This window comes from Bufo gargarizans, chromosome 11, assembly GCF_014858855.1.
Source record: "Bufo gargarizans isolate SCDJY-AF-19 chromosome 11, ASM1485885v1, whole genome shotgun sequence".
NCBI classification, from domain to species: Eukaryota; Metazoa; Chordata; class Amphibia; order Anura; family Bufonidae; genus Bufo; species Bufo gargarizans.
The window spans coordinates 54,987,926-55,002,482 of NC_058090.1; the positions used below are offsets into that span (position 1 = coordinate 54,987,926).

At 47.7% G+C, this 14,557-nt stretch overlaps 1 protein-coding gene across 3 annotated transcripts in view; it reads left to right on the forward strand.

Moving 5' to 3' along the window:
* The window catches only part of RASGRP1 (RAS guanyl releasing protein 1), a 215,855-nt gene that overhangs the window by 24,500 nt on the left and 176,798 nt on the right, over positions 1-14,557 (forward strand). The window contains exon 1 of one of the 3 annotated variants that reach the window (XM_044271592.1): positions 1,728-1,852. The exons of 1 other annotated variant lie outside the window; for it this stretch is intronic. The gene's annotated coding sequence lies outside the window, so the exon portion shown is untranslated. Of the gene's footprint in view, positions 1-1,727; positions 1,853-14,557 lie in introns of those variants that run through there. One more of the 3 variants, XM_044271593.1, reaches the window with a different exon arrangement.

Below are 14,557 nucleotides of genomic sequence, written 5' to 3' on the forward strand. Positions count from 1 at the left end.
ACACGTTCACTAGCAGAAGGATGGATCTGACAGGCTGTTAACCCATTGGAAGAGCCTGCCGGAGGTCCGTGCCGCTAGTGTGAAAGTAGCTTTACAAGAAAACAACCACTAGATGTCAGAAGTAAACCAAAAAGGACAAACCAGATTTATGAAAGGATAATAAATAAGGTACAAATTGAAGACAGACTTTGCCAATATGCATGTTCTTTTTCACTCCAAATAAAAAGGCGAGCTTAGTAAATGTGTGCAGCATTCCTGCAACTCTCTGCATCTGGGATAAGCGGTCCTCCAATCGACACAGTAAAGGGGCCTAAGATACAGTTCCAGACACAGCCACCTGTCTAGATAGGTCACTATAGCTGGGTATAGGCCATTAATAACTAACGGGTTCTTGGCGGTTTTTTACCAGTAAAAAAAATTCACAGTAACTGCATGTGTTTTTTTTATTTTTTTGTTTTTTTTGGGCCACCTGAATTTTTTTGCAACATTTTATTTCTTGCTTTTTTGCAAACAGTGGGGGTCATTTATCAAAGACCAGTTGGATTTTTTGCAATTCAGGGGTCGCAGTTGCAGCAGACATGCAACACGCTCTGCAACCCCATTAATTTTAATGGGATCACCGCTACACTGCAGTGCCCCTGCGTTCCTGGGCATGTAGCGGTACCCTTAATCAGGTGAACCAAATGTGTCTATGCAATTAGTTGGATAGGGAGGTCACTAGTGACAGACTCCCTGTAAATAATAAATTATTGTGGGTTAAAATGAGAAATACAAAAAATCATCTTAATGGGGTTGGCCACCTTGGGAACTTTTTGGCGATGCCCCTCCTGGGTAGACCTGCATAGATACGCATACTTACCTTCTCCCCACCGCTGGGTCTCCAGTACTTTGATCCCTGTCCTCCACTGCCTTGCCTGGCTCCTCCTCTGTCAAAATCTGCTTTGACACTGCTGCAACTAAAAGTTGATGCAATGCAAGGGAAGCAGGTCACCATTGCGGCCACAAGGGGATGTTAACAGCAGAGGACCTAAATGAGGCTGCCCAGGCTGGGGAGCAGGTAAGTATACTTTCCTTTGCAGGTGTGCCAAAAAAAAGAAACCCCAAAAGGTGGCCAACCACTTTAAGGCAACATCCACACAGTCAGTCCTGATCAGTAATTTCTATTAGTGATTGTGAACCAAAACCACGAGCAGAGCCTACACCGAGATCAGGTATAAAGGAAAGATCTGCACCTGTTCTGTGTTTCTGACCAGCAGCTGGTTTTGGGTCACAATCACTGATCAATCACTGACTGTGTGAATGAGGCCTCAGAAAGCAGTATTCCAAAAAGTGAAATTTAGCTCCGGTTATCAAAGTTTTTTTTTTAAAGAAACATTGATGTAAATGACACGGTGCTGGGAACGCGGCTGCTTTCCTGTGCACACACCTTTGTGTTTCTGCTTCCTTCAGCTTCATAGTAATCTTCAAGATGTTACCAGATACTTCTACAGAACAAGGTCAGTTAGAAATGTAGTAGATGTAACTTTCTGCTGCTACAGGCGTCACTGGTAAATTAACAACTTTTCCAGTCTCACTACCTAAAAATATTAAAACCCTAACATAAGTTATTGGAAAAAATGCAAAAAGTAATAAGAAGCAACCATGAGAAGGAACTGAGAGTCTGTAGCTCACATTCATGCATGTGGAAACCACGGTATTATAATTTCCCGACCACAGACCAGTGCACAACCTCCTTTACTACATTACAGCAGAGAAATGCACTCACAAAGTGAAAGTCAGCGTGCTGATGGCGGGTCAGCTGTAACCTTACCAGGTTGATGGGCTCCCTGGGAAGATAGCAGAGAGGAGCATGGTAAGTGTGTGCACATAGCCCAACTATATAACTACTGAGACTGGACATTGTTCATGTGTGTTATCTATAGTCCCTTCTGAAATAGTATATGCGCTGCTGTCGTACTCAATCTATGGAACAGGAGTAGCATTTAATGTTGTCACAGGAGGTAACAATATATATGGTAAAGTTCTATCTAAATCGTATTTCAGTATTAACATTAAAGGTGTCGTCTCACTTCAGCAAATGACATTTATCATGTAGAGAAAGGTAATACAAGGCACTTACTGATGTATTGTGATTGTCCATATTGCCTCCTTTGCTGGCCTGATTATTTTTCCATCAGATTATATACTCCTTATATCCAGGGGTTACGACCACCCTGCAATCCAGCAGCAGTGGCCGTGCTTGCATACTATAGGAAAAAGCCCTAACCAATGCACACTCCCACAGTCCAGACCACGAGAGAAACTGGAGCCTTTTCCTATAGTGTGGAAGCACGGCCACCATTGCAGGATTGCTGGGTGGTCATAACTCCTGGAAACGAGCAGTGTATGATGTGATGGAAAAATGAATCCAGCCAGCAAATGAGGCAATATGGACAATCACAATGCATTAGTAAGTGGCTTGTATTAACTTTCTCTACAGGATAAATGCCATTTACTGAACTGAGACAACTGTCTCCAGGAGATTCACTGGTAAAGCAGGCACAAAGGGCCTCATTTATCAAAACTGTCTTAGTTGCCCATAGCAACCAATCAGAGCTCACCTTTCAATTTTTCAGAACACTTTAAGAAATTATTGGTTGCTATGTACAACTAAGACCGTTTTGATAATTGAGGCCCAATGCCTTTTAAGACCAGCTCAGCTGAATATACTGATGCCTTTCATTTTGTGATCCATTGCCTTATTCTGGAGAAAGGTGCTTTTAATCCATATGCAAATGAGCCGTGAAGTGCACTGAGGGCGGGCCCAAGCCACTCTTTTCACCCTTGTTCTTCCTGCTTCCTCTGCCAGCTCCTTCATCTTCTCCTTCATAGTCATCTCACCTAGATCTGTCAATCACGGAGGAGAGGGAGGGGCTGACAGAAAAAGCAGGAGCAGAAAGGGTGCACAGAGTGGTTTGGGCCCGGCCTCAGTGAACTTCACTGCCCTTTTGTATATGGCATGAAAGTACGGTACTTTTTCTCCAGAATCATGCAATGGATCACAAAATGAAAGGTATCAGTATATTCAACTGAGCTAGCTGTACTAGTCATTGAGGGTCATTTTTAACGCACATTATTTTTATTTTTTAAAACAAATATTTTGTCACACGGGCATCTTGTTGCCACGTGGGACTTCAGCTCCAGCAAATTTACAATCATTTATGCCTGAAAACTACTCCAGGCACACAGACTGCCAGAAGTTACCTTTCCGTGCATTGATAATGTGTGTGATTTGTCGCTGGACTGGAAAAAATCAAATGATTTGTTCACATTTGGGAATTCCTGAATATTGCGCTAATTTTTTTTGCAGTAGTCACATAGTACAGAGAAATGGCACCAGCGTCTAGATTGGTGTTTTGCCCATCAAACCATCAGGTACTTACACACAGCAGCTTGCAGGTCTTAAAATTAAAATTTTTGTAATCCGGTATGTCCATATGTCCGTTCCACGGCCCTGGAAAAAAGATAGAATATGTCTGTTTTGCGGATAAAAATAGGCATTTCTTACATAGGATGGAATTTACGGGACCACAAAATGCGGGAAACACATGGCCGGTATCCATGTTTTACGGTTACGGGTACGGTCGTGTCAGTAGGGTCGTAATCAGATTTAGTTGAATCGTATGCGTCTGGTTGCCCATACATGACGTGACGTAGCAGGAGGTTCCACATAAAGATCACTGCTAATTTCTGGGCCTCACCTGACTTGCCAGCCAGCACCTGTATATACAGGTGAAACTCGGAAAAATTAGAATATCGTGCAAAAGTCCATTTATTTCAGTAATTCAAATGAAAAGGAATTGCATTAATGCAGCTTAAAATTAGAATTTTGTGAAAAGGTTCAATATTCTAGGCTCAAAGTGTCACACTCTAGTCAGCTAATTAATCCATACCCCCTGAGAAAAGGGTACCTCAAAATTGTGACTTTGGGGTTTCATAAGCTGTAAGCCATAATCATCCAAATTACCGTATTTTTCGCCCCATAAGATGCACTTTTCCCCCCAAAAAATGGGGGGGAAATGCCCCTGCGTCTTATGGGGCGAATGCTGACAGTTTAAGATCGCAGTCTGCGATGTATGAGCGAGCGAGGGAGGGACTGAGAGGAGGAGCTGGGGGCTGGCAATTGCGGCAGGGCGGTGCAGTCACTGTACTATAGCCCCGCCGCTCCAGTGCTGCACAAATATAAAATGTCTTATTCAATTAAAAGTGATTACACATGCCCCCTCACTCCTATTAGTACCGTACATCCTAACAGCTTCAGTAGAATGCCGGCAGGCAGGCCGGGCGGGCGGCAGCGTAACTCCCTGATGTCACGTGCCTGCGCCACCTACTTTATGAATGAAGCAGGTGGCGCAGGCAAGTGACGTCAGTGAGTGACGCGCCGGCCGTCCGGCCTGCCTGCCGGCATTCTACTGAAGCTGTTGGGATGTACGGTACTAATAGGAGCGAGGGGGCATGTGTAATCACTTTTAATTGAATAAGACATTTTATATTTGTGCAGCACTGGAGAGGCGGGGGGATCTGTGGATAACATCCGTGGATGGCACAGTTAAGGGGTAGGGGTCTGTGGATGGCACTGTTATGGGCTGGGGGGGTCTGTGGATGGCACTGTTATGGGGTGGGGGGTCTGTGGATGGCACATATATAACAGTGCCATCCACAGATCCCCCCTGTAACAGTGCCATCCACAGATCCCCCCTGTAACAGTGCCATCCACAGATCCCCCCTGTAACAGTGCCATCCACAGATCCCCCCTGTAACAGTGCCATCCACTGATTCCCCCCCCTCCCTGTAACAGTGCCATCCACAGATCCCCCCTGTAACACTGCCATCCACAGATCCCCCCTGTAACACTGCCATCCACAGATCCCCCCTGTAACAGTGTCCGTCATCCACAGACCCCCCCGTAACAGTGTCAGTCATCCACAGATCCCCCGTAACAGTGTCAGTCATCCACAGATCCCCCCGCAACAGTGTCCGTCATCCACAGATCCCCCCGTAACAGTGTCAGTTATCCACAGATCCCCCCGTAACAGTGTCAGTCATCCACAGATCCCCCCATAACAGTGTCAGTCATCCACAGATCCCCCCGTAACAGTGTCCATCATCCACAGATCCCCCCCATAAGTGTCCGTCATCCACAGATCCCCAGTAATAGTGTCATCCACAGACCACCATTAGTTCCAAACCCACCAAAAGCACACCTTTTGGTTAAAAATATTTTTTTTTCTTATTTTCCTCCCCAAAAACCTAGGTGCGTCTTATGGGCCGGTGCGTCTTAAAGGGCGAAATATACGGTATAACAAATAAAGGCTTGAAATATCTCGCTTTGCATGTAATGAGTCTATCTCATATGTTAGTTTCACCTTTTAAGTTGCATTACTGAAATAAATGAACTTTGCACGATATTCAAATTTTTCGAGTTTCACCTGTATGTACAGTTGTGTTCAAAATAATACAACTCAGACATCACTAACCTGATTAATCACAGTTTTTTGTAGAAATGATAAGGAAAAAGTGAAAAATAAAAAAAAAGTGTCAGTGAGCCCCAAAGGTTTTTTTTATGACCTCTTGGGGGATATTATTTGTAGCAGAAATATATTAAAAATTAAGTTAAAAAATCATAAAATACATAATAGAAAAAACAGCCACTCAAACCATCACAAAAAAAGTGTCTGTTCAGGCCTGGTTATTAAAGTGATAACCAATAAGTGCTTTCTCCACTAGTAAGGGAAAATACTTACTGGTTTGCATCCCATGACGGAAAGAAAACCTGCGGTTTGCTCTCCAGTATGCGAACGCAACCAAACGAAACCGAATGCATTTTGGAGCATTCCGTTCTGTTCAGTTACGTTTTGTCCCCATTTGACAATGAATGGGGACAAAACGGAAGCGTTTTTTTCCGGTATTGAGACCCTATGACGGATCTCAATTCACGAAAAATATTAACGCTAGTGTGAAAGTAGCCTTAGGATGGTCATACCCATTAATGTTGGACAGCCTTACTGATTTTGGTATGGTAGCCACTGGCTATCTAAAATATATAGCCAACTCATCTTTTTACAGTCCCAGGAGGAGGCAGGGGAGATGCCTTATCTGAGTATACAGACTACAGTGTTGTTATACCGCCTTATCGTGGCCTCCAGTAGGACAATTGAGCTGTCAGTTGCAGAAACCAGGAAATGTCAGCCCATTGTACGTGCTCCCGTTCTATTGTCAAAAGTGGAATATTTCAGGATTTTTATCTGGTTAGTTGTGTAGAAAATAAAATTTATCATAATGTTCCTAAATAAAACCCTGATGTAAAAAGTGTAATTTACTGATGATGCATTCCCTTTAAAGGAGAAGTTCCAAAGTACTATATAAAAAAACACCTATTTTTATATCTTCCTTCTTTCTAGTTCTACAGTAGTGGTTGAAGTTGCTGATCCAAACCCTTTTCCTGTGCCCTCTTGACAACACTTTCTGTTTTCTATGTGTTGGTTGATATCACTAAGATATCAGGAGTGTACACGTACAAGTGCACAAAATAGAACACATGTAATTTCTCATGTGATAACAGTGAACAAGAATAGAATAGTGTCAGGGGTGGACTGGGAACTTAAAGTGGTTCTGTCACCCGGATCAACCCTATACTACTAGGCATAGAGCCTGGTAGGGTTGCTGATGCTGATTAAAACAATACCTATCTTTTATCTGTAGGTAGCATCGTTGTGAAGCAATTTCAACTTGTATAAATATGCTCGAGTTATTGGAGCACCAAGAGGTGGACTTATGTGGTTCCAGCGACGCTCCTGGTGCCCCATACTGATGCCTCCCTCCCTTTAGATTGACAGCCTGCACACTCGCTGTCTAGAACGGTGTGTGCACAGTATGCATCTTCACTCATCGTACAGAACAAAATACTGTCCTAGCAGAATGAAATACCCTAGTGCAGCACAAAATACTACCACTCACAACGAGATACCACAGTGCAGCACAAAATACTACCTACATTAATTAATGCTAAAAGCATCAGATCTTGACTTAAAGGGATGGAAGAACTATTACGGGCTAACCGTCACTAAACCTGTCCCTCATCCCAATACCCACAAATGACACGGAGACCTTCTTGTGGTAAAACGGGCCGTGGCATAACTTTATTAACCAACATGTTCACATGTTTCTTTTAATCAAACAATTATGCATTTCCATAATAACATATATATATATATGTGTGTGAAGGCAGTTTGCCTGGATTTGTGGGAGGGGCTGAGGTCCGCCTCCAGCCTATTTAGGGCACCCCCTTACCTGGCTCCTGCACCGTCCGAGGTCTGAGCTTTGACCCTCCCACCACTCCACTCATTTACAACTCATTTCTTCCATATCTCTATCCTTGGGTGGGCCCTCTTCTTTCTCAGGCCTACCTCATCCTCGGTTTCGGCACACCACAACCGACTACGCTTATTCCCTGATTTCCTAGGGTTCTTCACTGTACTACCGTAAGCGCCTCACACAAATATATATATATATATATATACCCAACATAACATGACCACGGCCAACAAACCTGACACTGCAACCCCTTGCATTGTAGAAGGACCCCGGAAGGCAACCAATCAAGCTGTACTCTTACTCGTCATTTTCACTTGTATCACCACCTTACCCCTGGCCGTGCTCACCGACCCAAGGGCACCAATATTTCTTAGTTCCAGTAAATAACCCTGTAGGCCCAGTTTCCCAAACAGGGGCACCCAGCGTACAGCTTCAAAAACACATGAGTTGCACATTTTCACATGCAGTGCACCATTTTCACCCTTGAATTACCTTCCAGGATCCTTCCCCCTGCCTGCCCTTCGTACCAACTACGAACATCTCAACAAAATGGGAGGGTGGGCAGGAACTTCCCTCAGGCTACTAACTGGTCAGATGGACCTCCCACTAAAAACCCTGCACTTTATACTGCCCGGGAAAAAGTACCCAATCACCACACCCCTTGCCCTGCGCCTGACCTCCCCAGACACACAAAATAATTAACCCTTTAATGCCCTTTGTCTTCCCCCCCAAGTCAAGCCGCACTTCACTACGGCTACGCCCCGCTCCGTTGCTCTTCTGACTTAAAGGGATGGAAGAACTATTACGGGCTAACCGTCACTAAACCTGTCCCTCATCCCAATACCCACAAATGACACGGAGACCTTCTTGTGGTAAAACGGGCTGTGGCATAACTTTATTAACCAACATGTTCACATGTTTCTTTTAATCAAACAATTATGCATTTCCATAATAACATATATATATACCCAACATAACATGACCACGGCCAACAAACCCGACACTGCAACCCCTTGCATTGTAGAAGGACCCCGGAAGGCAACCAATCAAGCTGTACTCTTACTAGTCATTTTCACTTGTATCACCACCTTACCCCTGGCCGCGCTCACCGACCCAAGGGCACCAATATTTCTTAGTTCCAGTAAATAACCCTGTAGGCCCAGTTTCCCAAACAGAGGCACCCAGCGTACAGCTTCAAAAACACATGAGTTGCACATTTTCACATGCAGTGCACCATTTTCACCCTTGAATTACCTTCCAGGATCCTTCCCCCTGCCTGCCACAGATGACCCGAGGTGACACCTCACCTATGGGCGTCTCGCCAAACTCCCAGGGCTGTCTCCAAACCCTCCTGCACACCTAACGCCCACAAATCAGCCCCCACATCATTGAGGTGAACACCATCAGACCGCAGCAACTGAGGCGAAGCCGCCTCCAGATCTCGATGACGCACCACAAAACCTCCCAAACGCTTCACAAAACGGCCCACCTCCTTATTCAGCTTAGCGCGGGCCCTATTCACCCTATCCACAGATCTCGCAAGTCGTCAACTCCGCCTGGCAACCACATCGGACCACACCAGCAACAAACCCGGAAAATCGGACAATAACCGCAACAGGTCCAATTTAATATCACGAATTACATCTCGCGAACACCGAACACCTAGGTCGTTGCCACCAACATGCAGCACCAATATGTCTATGCCCCCCAATACACGTACGAATGACCGAATATCCAAGCCAGACAACCGCCAGACCCTGTAAGAAAACAGAACAAAAGAAAACACATTAACAGACCTCCTAAGAACCCCACGCCACAATATCATTTACACAAGATGAGGACGAATATAGGACCGGAAGCAAGACTACTCCCAGCGACCAATCCGCTTTATAACATCCTCACCCAAACCCCACCTGGCCGCTTCTGTCGCAGCACCTATGCGAAACGAATGGGCCGCATAATCCAGAGCCGGTAAACCCACCGCCGCCAAGCACTTCCTAAAAACCGCCACAAACTGAAACCTCGACAGCACCGACCCATCCTGGTGAACCAGCAGAGAACCCCCGCCATCCGGCCGCAACTGCAAAAAGTCCTCCAAACAACGCACAGGGCAAAGCACCGACCCCACCAACGGACGCAACCACACACGAACACCCTTACCCAGTTGATCAGTCTTAGACCGGCGTATCAAACAACACAAACGATCCTCACTCACGCACACATCCTCCCGCAGCAAACCACCGCCACAAGCTTTGCTGCGAGCCAACAATTCGGAGATCCGAAAAGCCCCAAAAAATGCCAGCGAAAAGACAGCACGGAACAAGCACACCTCAAAATCAGAACAACACACCAACGCTGCCCCATCCCATAACTTCCGCAGTACCTGAAACGAAACCGGGCGCCGCGTGTCACGCCGCACAGCCCCGCGGCGATAACCCTTCAAAGCCTGCCGCACCAAGAAACTCCGGGACACATCCGGCAGCCCCCGGAGACGCAACCAAAACCCCACAGCCGCAACGCGTTTAGACACCACCGAGAAAGAAACCTGAGAAGAAAAATACTCACCCAACCAATAAACCAACAACGTCTGAAAATCACCACACAGATCACTCCCACCAACCTGATCCAGCAACCGCTCCCACAAGACCCATACAGCTGAATAAGCAGACCACGTGCTGGCACTCACGGACCGCCGGATCAATCCCGAGGACAACCCAAGGCCACGTTCCAGAGCCACTGGGGACAAGGCAACCCCCGACCTCCACTCCTCCGGCCAAGACCCAGCACTCCACTGCCCTTGACAAAAAAAAACATAACCGCAAGAGCCCAACGCATCCGACCAAAGCTCCAAGTCCACACTAGTAACCGGTTCCTCCATCCACACCGATTTACCATTAAAACTAGTAAGAAAACCCCCCCAAACAGCCAAGTCCGCACGGACTTCAGCCGACAACCGAACATAATGACTCGGAACCGTGACACCCGCCGTCGCCATAGCCAGACGCCGACAAAAAACCCGCCCCATGGGCAATATGCGGCAGGCGAAATTCAACTTACCCAAAACAGATTGAACACGATGAAGCTGCACCTTCTTCAATCGTCCTAACAAAGCCACCTCATCACGCAAATCCTCGACCTTGTCAGCAGGCAGCAGACACTCCATCGCCATGCTATCAATCTCAATGCCCAAAAACCGAATCAACGTGGAAGGGCCCTCAGTCTTTTCGGGGGCCAAGGGAACCCCGAACCGAGCCGCAACCCTCTCCATAGTCCGCAACAAAATTGAACAAACCCGTGACCCCCCTGGACCCAAAAATCGTCCAGGTAGTGCAACACCGAATTCCACCCTGCCTCCCGTTTCACCACCCATTCCAAAAAGGAACTAAACGTCTCAAACAACGAACAAGAAATGGAGCAACCCATAGGCGAACAACAATCAACATAAAACTGATCTTCCCAGTGAAAACTGTCCGGGTGAATGGGAAGCAGACGGAAAGCCGCTTCGATATCCGTCTTGGCCATCAAAGCTCCCTGCCCCATCAAACGCACCCACCGAACAGCCGCATCAAAGGAAGTGTAAGAAACCGAACACAAGCCCTCATCAATGCCATCATTCACCGACCCCCCATGCGGATAAGAGAGGTGATGAATAAGCCTGAATTTATTAGGCTTCTTTTTAGGAACAAGCCCCAAAGGAGACACCCATAAACCCGGCAAAGGACACTCAACAAAAGGACCAACAACCCGGCCCGCTGCCACCTCCTTAGCGATCTTCTCACTAACCACAACCGGGCATCACAAGGCCGACCTCAAATTACGGGATGCCACCACCGCATTGCAAGGGATCCTGAACCCATCCGTAAAACCGGCGAACAGCAAGTCCACCGCCTCCCTATCTGGGTACTCACTTAGAAAGGGGGCCATCTCGCCCACCTTCACCGGCGTCACCCCTCTTCTGCCCAGTCTCAGAATTCTTTCCTCTACCCCGTTTAAAACATTGCGACAAACTGTGGGCACCGCTGCAGCCCCAATGGCGTCCATGTAACAAAACAGGGCCGAACAATGCTCCGGCGCCTTCTCCCCAACAACACCCGCCAAAATAGCAAACGCCTGCAACCAGTTCATAAAAGTACGAGGAATCGACCTGTATCGCCGTTTTTCCTCGTCCTCCTTCTTGCTCTCATCCACTCTACCCCTATCTAGATTAAACTTCTCCAAAGGCAATAAAGAAAAAATCTCCACATACTCGCCCCTCCAGATTTTTTCCCTCACCTCCGTTTTCAAATGGGCCCCCGAAGGCCCCTCAAAACAGACATAAATCTCCCCTCTTGCCGAATCCGCCAGCCTCACATCCTCACCGACTGCCCCTTTATCAACACCCACGGCGCCACCGCCAACCGCGGGCACCGCTACCGCCGTGCCTGGCAAACCAAACCCCCCAGCCGCCTGCGGCAAACAAGGTGCAGAAGTCGAGGGCGCCCAGACCGCTGCCGGGGACGCCCCAGTTCCAGAACCCGCCCCCACCACCAAGGACAATATACACGCCAGCATTTCCCTAGCAAAATTCTCCGAACCCAAACCCGGCAAACAAACCCCACCCCCCACCCCAGGAACACATAAAGCCCCAGTCGTCTCCATACCTGGCCGTCCCTGGGTGGTCCGCCCAGCAGCCGCAGAACCTCCGGAAGTCGCCCTTGACGATCCAGCCGAAGATGAAGCCGGCTCCACCGCAGGCCGCAGGCACCAGTCATCCTCAAGTCCAGAACCCGGATCCACTTCACCCTCTTCCAGGGCTAGCTCCGCAAGCACCTCATCATCAGTCACAGGGAGAACAGAGGAAGAGTGCGCCACCTGGTGGTACTGCTCCTGTACCACCAGGCCAGAGGAAACTGAAGAACTCACAGCTCCAGCCGGAGCGCAGGACCGCATCTCACCAGCAGGGGCGCAGGAGGACACACCAGGTCCGGAGCCAGCGCTGACACTGCTCCGCATCGCCACAGCCGCCCGCCGCCCAGATCGTCCCACAGAGGTACCGGCAACCCGGCGCGCCATTCGCCGCTCCTCCTCTGGCCGGACATCGCAATCCCTGAGCTGCCGACCTGCACCACCAGGCCGCAGCCGCGCCGCCGCCGCTCCCACCGCCACATGAAGAGGGCCCGCACTGCTCACATCTGCAGCCGGACGCACCGCCGGCTCCTCTGGCTCCACATCCCGAACAGGTAGGACACTCCGGGCTCGCTCACCCCGCGGGACATCTCGGGGGGGGGGGGGGGGGCGCCGCTCCAGCAGAAACACAGGCCGGGCAGGGGACCCGCCTTCTCCCGCAGGCCCGCCGCGCCGGGCAGGATTCCTCCCGCTGCGGCGGGGTGAGGCAGGCTGCGCCTGCACCGCCGACCGCAGCTGAGGGTCCCCGGAGGGGCTCCTTAGGCGCCAACGAGCCCTAGGGGTAGCATCAGGGCTCCAACGCTCAGGGGGCGCAGACCTACGCGCCCGAGGCAGCACAGGGGGATCCTCCGGGCAAACGGCAGGGACACCCAGTTACAGCTCCGTACACTCCGTACACCCCGCAGTTACAGCTCCGTACACCCCGCAGTCACTGCTACCTCCACCAATCTGATATTCATATGCTATCCCAACAATACAGTTCTTGAAACCCCCTTTATATATGCACCCTATGGTATTGTATGTCTTTCAATATATTCTTTTTTTTTAGCTCCTCTTTTCAGATTTTTCTTTTCACTTTGAGAGATTTTGATTTTACCATGATCTGTCACTAGAGGGCACTGGCGTAGTAAAAGAGGCCATAATGCCACGTGAAAGTTGCGTAAGCTGACAATTTTGAACCTCAGTCATGCCTTTACCATGCACATTCAGCCTCTTAGTGCATATTAACTCATAGAGAAACAAAACATGTAGAGTATATGATGGCTTCTTGGAGGATCCCTCTGAAAACTTGAATGTAATGTATAAAGATAACCTCAAAAACCTCTAGATAAAACATATTCAATATTCCATACATTCTATATACTGTCTATGTGCTGTGGGTAGCTAACAGAAGAGCTGTCATGGGGCTTTTGCGGTATTTCATTTTTTTATTCATTTCTTTTCAGTATACAGTCATAAAAAAATTATTGGCACTTCAAACAAATTTTTCTATATATTTTTTTAAAACACATGTGGACATTTAACTTGCCAAGTTGGCTTATTTATTGTGGACTTGGGGAAGCCTTCGGCTTACTCCTCTCTCATGTGTCCGGCCAGCTTGTGTCCCCTTTTCATCCCATCGTCTGGCCTTAGCTTTTTCGAGGGGGAAGCTTGTTACTACAGCACTGCACCCTTTAAAATCAGTGGAAGCAGTGAACAGTGGTGTCCACTACACAGTTGATCGTGCTGTGTAGTTTCTGACACCAGAGCTACGCCTGAACAGCTGGGGTGCTGGGTGTTGGAACCCGGTGGGTCAGGTAGTGATGGCTTATCCTGAGGCCATCACTTAGCAAGAGCTGGACAACTCCTTTAACACATGCAACATCTCATGTTTAGGTTTTATCACCAAATTTATGTTAGCAAAAAGCATGGGACAGATAAAAGGGAGTAAGCCTGCAGGATCGGACTGTAGTTAGGTTTCCTTCAGCTGGAGCAAAGGTTCCGTTTGTTCCCCTTGCTTTATACCTAAATACACAAGCTAAAGGCAAAGTGGCTTGTTGCTCCTGAAAAACATCATCTGGGGCACATGCCCCACCTGCTCCTCACTAGCTGTGCTCTGGAAGAAGACTACATAGTGTATGTTTGTAGTCTGTTACCATGGAGAAACATCAAAGGCAAAGGAGCTATAGGCACAAAATGGTGGAGTTGCAGAACTTAATAAAAAAATATCTGAATAAATATCTGTAATAAAAAAAATATCTGAAGCAGTTTATCTCTACAGGTTAATTATAACCTGTCCATTCAAAACTATAGTGCAGTGTTTATTGTGAGATTTTCGCCTGAGTAGTAGTAATTGCTTCTGCTTCTTAAAGGATAAATTGGCTGTAGCCAGAGGAGATTATGTCATTGTCATGTTTTCGTGCACCGAGCTCTATTATTGATTTATCGCTTTGTGATAAATCTAAACTCAGGCCCACGAGGCACCATGACTGCGAGCCTCAAAATCTGTGCAGTCTGAAAAAAAAGGGGGGGGGGGACCACTGCTTTTCAAAGAAAAGAA